This window comes from Urtica dioica, chromosome 3 (assembly GCF_054948205.1).
Source record: "Urtica dioica subsp. dioica isolate 48M chromosome 3, U.dioica_male_clone48M_v1_H2, whole genome shotgun sequence".
Lineage (NCBI taxonomy): Eukaryota > Viridiplantae > Streptophyta > Magnoliopsida > Rosales > Urticaceae > Urtica > Urtica dioica.
This window is the reverse complement of record NC_142758.1, coordinates 5,443,256-5,448,884: the sequence shown is the minus strand read 5'-3', so window position 1 is coordinate 5,448,884 and position 5,629 is coordinate 5,443,256. Positions and strand designations below refer to the sequence as shown.

General features: G+C 36.2%; 1 pseudogene across 1 annotated transcript; it reads right to left on the bottom strand.

Moving 5' to 3' along the window:
* Nucleotides 1–244: 244 nt before the first annotated feature.
* On the bottom strand, nucleotides 245–2,985 carry LOC149402219 (altered inheritance of mitochondria protein 32-like; annotated as a pseudogene). Its single transcript, XR_016295992.1, has 5 exons — nucleotides 2,391–2,985; nucleotides 2,223–2,308; nucleotides 1,574–1,888; nucleotides 1,399–1,482; nucleotides 245–792 (listed from the first exon to the last, which is right to left on the bottom strand). The product of XR_016295992.1 is annotated as an altered inheritance of mitochondria protein 32-like (transcript).
* Nucleotides 2,986–5,629: the final 2,644 nt, after the last annotated feature.

The following is a 5,629-nucleotide window of genomic DNA, read 5'->3' as shown; positions in this document are numbered from 1 at the left end:
ACATATATTTATAATTCTTAATCTTCCCTACCAAACAAAGAGATCAGGGTAAAACAAACTAGAAAACCTTGTAACTGCCACGGTCGCCACAGCCACAGCCACAGCCCCATTAGTAATATCAGTAAAATCAAGCCCTCAGTATTCTCATCAGTATCGATATTTCAACCCTAAAATCCCACCTCATTAACAAACAAACAAATCTCCAGAAAAAACAGAATAATAAAAAAAAATAGCATGTAAAGCGAATTATTCCGCAACGAAGACGTTTCTATCATATGCAAAGCTAAACAATTCTAAAATACCAGACTAGAGTATAATGACAAAAGATGCATTTAAAAATATTACAATTTTTTCCCCAAAACAGTAACTAGGAATGATACAAGTTGTAGTAATTTCATGTTCTCCCAAACCAAACATAGATTAATAATTCTTAATCTCCCTACCAAACAAATAGAGCAGCGTAAAGCAAATTTGATAATAATGTATTATATAGATTTTTTTTTCCAACGAGACCTCCTATAATAGATATAGGCTACTCCCATGGTCGCCACAGCCCCGACCAACGCTCCGACCCAACTCTTGGGCTGGCACACCGATACCTGTTTGCTACACGACGACGCTTCGAGATTCTTTTCTTCGGTTTTGCTGTTCTCGTCGAACCTTGGGTCTCTGCAGCTAGTGATCCCGCCGCCATTACTGCCCTGGTAACAACTTGCCAAGCTTTCCTTGTTGCTCGGAAGCTTCTGTTCTTTAGCTTTTTCATCTTCCGCGGGAGTCGCATCCATTCTACCCCTGTAACGAATCAAAGTCAACTATGATTCCATACGACAGAAACTCCTAGACACTTCAAAGAGGGGCCGTAATACGTGTTATAGTTGGGTGACCCGAGTTCTCTTTGGCCAACCCCAAAGTTTCTCTCAATTCGCGTAGTTTAATTTTCACATCTACTGTAATTTTTTAAAAGGAATTTTTTTTTTTGCTTTTTTTAAAGAAACGAAGAATTTTATTAATAAAGATGAGATTGAGAAACATCTGTTTACCAGAAACCGAAAGCTAGCATTGGATCAGTCTCTGACTTTTTCGACCATGATATTGTTACTAGTATTTTGAAAGTGAATTTTACCCGAGATTTATTTTCCCGTCAAGGGTATTCCACGTTAATCTATGTGTTCTATTGCTTTGTAATTTATTTCGCTGTCACTAATTTTATAACAATAGGAATGACAAAATAAATAAGACGCAGATTATCATATAACAAAAACCATATCTTAGAGATGATATTTCTGGTTAAATAAGTGAATATCAATGTCTTAATGATGAATAACTAGCGGTCGCGACTCGCATCAAACAAAAATCCCTATAAAAGCTAAAAATTCAAAAACCCGTGAATTCACAAACCTCCAGAGTCGTTTTACACGTCCACGTCCCGCAATATGGTGATCAATCAATTTTGATACATCATCCGGGGTGACATAGCCATACCTACATCGAATATGGAAAAATCCTCGAATCCCCACAAAATGTCGAACATCACCAATTTCAAAATAAAAACTTGTGACAATCCGTAATTTACCAATGACCTGCAATTTTCCAGTCTTCATGTGCGCTAAAGATGATCAAGTTTCCAGCGTTATTGTCGCATTCAATGTGAGAACAAGCACACACATGCACGGACTTGGGAAAAAATGTCCCCCGATATTCGAGCTTCTGAAGGAACGTTTTGATAAGAATCGGTCCACAAACACCACACCTCTGATCCCGGCTGCCGTGGCAGCAGACAAATACAAACCGTCGGCCGGTCAACTCCTCCTTCACTCCAGATTCCCAAGTCTTGCCATTCACGACAACATCCTCAACGAAGCTATTGACATCCGATTCTTTCAGGCTCCTTCAACAAAGAAACAGATAAACCTTAGACTCTCAACGGCATGATTAAACCAAAAAAAAAAAAAAAAACAAATGTTTTATTACTACTCATCATCTTTTATCAACTAGAGCGCGGTTATTTCACACATATCAAATAGAAAATAGTAGTAAAAGGAAAAATCATTGCCAGCACGAAAATCAGGTCTAGGTCAGCAAGAGTATTCAAGAATCAAGATACAAACATTTTTTAAACGCACACCTAACAAAATCAACTTCAAAGTTGCATAACTTCAAAGCTTAATTGCAGTTATTACAAAAACCCATAACATTAACAAAATAAATATTTCTTCTTTTACCTGTATTTGATCATATCAGGAAAAACCAACACATCTCCGTCCAAAAATTCTGTTCCTTCGCGTCCCTCGCAGATCGTCAGTTTCGTCTACCAAATCGCAGCAAAAATAAAAAATAAACTCACAAAAAAATCCTAAAACCAATTTTTCTCTCTTTCAAGAAAAGCGAACCATGACGGCGATATCGTTCTTGCGAGAGTTGAGAGCGGATGCGAGGAGCTTGGGAAGCGGATCGGCGTCGGAGGACTCAACGTCAGAAGGCCAGGCCTCGGGAGTCTTGTAGCAGAGGAACACGTGGCGCCCGTACGCGCGACGGTGCCGGCGAGGGTGGCGGAGTTCGTCTCCAACCGCTGAAACCCGTACTTCTCGTTGTCGGAGGAGATCGGAGCATCGCTGGAGGCCATTGATTTGGGTGAGAGGGTTTTTGGTTGTGGTGAAGATGAAAGAGTTCCTTAAAATAGAGCGATTTAAATAATGGAAATAAAATTTCAGCGCCGCTCAGAATATAAGACGAGAGAAATATGAATAAAGCGTCAGTTTGGTCTCATGCTGGCTTGACGGACGGCAGAATCACGGAAGGAAGCTCTTCCGTCTGTTTCGTGTGCCTCACGGTACTACCGTGTACCGTGAGTTTCGGTGACGGCAAAAGGACTTCCGCCACGTCTCGGAAGCGGGACAGGGACGTCGGAAGTGGGTCAGGCGTTGTCAGGCATTTTACTTCCGTTGCTATCTCCCTCTTTCACAGTCTGCGTTTTTCTTTTCCGAGAGAGATAAAGAAGAGAGGAAAATAAACAGAGGAATGAATATAATAAAAGCGATTGTGAATACAACAGAGGAATTAATAAGCTTTTGATATTAGGGCAAAGTAGAACTTAAGTTTTTGCAAAATAGTCATAGTTTGTCAATTATAAGCAAACTAGCCAAAGTAAGATTAATCTAGGTTGGATTAAATTTAATCACAATGAACTATAAAGACAGAATGTAAGCTTTATGAAGACTGGATTAAAATTAATCGAGGCAGGATTAAAGTCGTAGTACTCTCAATTGGCTATTTTGCTATATCTAATGAAACTATGGTTATTTTGCAAAAGTCATAGTTTGAATTGGCTATTTCATACCATTTTTCCTATAATTATATAGGCATCAATCATATGTTATTTTAAACTTGCACAGCCTTGAAATCACTCTGGAAATCAATGACAAACTTTAAAATGAGTTTTCGAAAATTCTGCTACTGTGAACAAATGGTAACTTTCAGGTTTAAAGGTTTTTAAATGTTTTCAATGAATCCAAGCTATTTTAAACATGTATACTGCAAGTTAAGAAATACCATATTCATAATTAAGAAAATATACATATGATCAATTCACGTATCAAGTTATAAATCAAGTCATTGAATGTGCACAAAAAGTCTTGATATAACATCCATTATTAGTATGTTTATAAATTTAATGCGGTTTTTTAGGATGTGATATGAATGCGTTATAAAACTGTAATTATTGCTGTAATAACATTCATCAAATAGCATAAATAGGGTCAAAACTAAATATATTCATTCCTTGTTTACCACCGGGTTTATTGGTAATATCAAGGAAAAATGGTATGAAATAACCAATTCAAACTATGACTTTTGCAAAATAGCCATAGTTTCATTAGATATAGCAAAATAGCCAATTGAGAGTACTACGACTTTAATCCTGCCTCGATTAATTTTAATCCAGTCTTCATAAAGCTTACATTCTGTCTTTATAGTTCGTTGTGATTAAATTTAATCCAACCTAGATTAATCTTACTTTGGCTAGTTTGCTTATAATTGACAAACTATGGCTATTTTGCAAAAACTTAAGTTCTATTTGGCTATATAGCCGCTTGACCCATAATTATATACACATACAAATGCATGCAACACCAAAAAATAGATTGAAATCTTAGGTTTCAAAAAATATACCTCAATTTTTCGAAAGAGGTAACTTGAGCTCGGGGGAATTCTAGAGATCTTTGCTATCTCTCAAATTAATTTGAGAAGTTCCTAATAACTGCAAGGATGCTAAGAAACACAACATAACAACTGGAATAAGCTCAGAACCCAAACACACCTATTGATTTGTTCAATAGCCTTTTACCTTGAATTCTGCCTTCAAAACCAAGGTTGAGCTCGGGGAAAGAATTCGCTAAAGGAAAAGCTCGGCTAGAAGCTTGAACATGTTATAAATAACTAGAAATTGCATATAAACTAATCACATGACCATAGTTTTCATTCAAACTTAAAAACACCTTCTGAGTTTTTGAATTTTTTTGAAACTTACCCTATTTTCGGGTCAGTGAAAGGTTTAGCTTGGGAGAAGAATCGGCTGGATGAAAGCACACGAAACTTGTTCATACATGTCGCATAAACATAGAGGATGCTTAGGAGACACTCAAATCTCCATGAAAATACAAGGAAGTATAAACTCACCTTGATTTTTTGGCTGCACAGAAACTGAAAATCCTGCTACAGGCAGGTTTTGGATTCTGTTTTGTGGACTGGTTTCTTAACGGTTTATGGAAATTCTGGACTTGTTCTCTTGCTATGAATAAGCTTGAATATGGTAGCTAGAGAGAATAGATGAGAGAGAGATGATAGGTTACTTAGTTTGGTCTCAAAGTCTTAGAACCGAAGCAAAATGAAACCAAAATTAGTTTCTCTCTACTAAGTGGAATGATGAGTAATTGGAGGCAGCCAATTGCACTCAGCCGTAATTGAAATGTGAAACAAGAAGAGAACAAATCAATCTATACTGAGATAGAGAGAAATCCGAGTTTAGCAACCTGGTCCTTCAACTATTACAAATTTACACTTTAGTCCCTGAAGTTAGGATTTTTGCACTCTAGTCAGTCCTTTGAAAAATGACATTTTGAATTCCTTTGAAAAAGGACATTTTGAATGCCTTTGAAAAATGACATTTCGAAATAGAATTGTTACTTCAATTTTATTTTACCAATGAGTTCTATAGTATAAAATAAGGTCTTGTGCAGAATTTCAGAATTTTTCGAGCTCATTTACTATTTGTTTCAGAATTTAGAAGTTAGAGAATAAAATGAACCGAAAATTCAACAAAAAATACTAAACAAAGTTGGAATGAGATGATTTTTTTTACGATTGGCTAAAATAATAAAATTATAATTTCCAAATATTATTTTACTATTTTCATCTCTAGAAAGGTAATTTCCGAGATAAGGACCTTTTGCAATTATATAGGGACTAATTTGCAACTTTTCATCTTGAAAACCAATTTGAAATTCGATCAATGCTAACGATCTTAGGGAAATATATTATGAATATAAAAGTCATAAAGTCATGCAAAAGTTGTAATAACAGTTCATCTATGTTATATTCCTTCGGTAACTCTGTTGAGCCGTAATGCACTTTT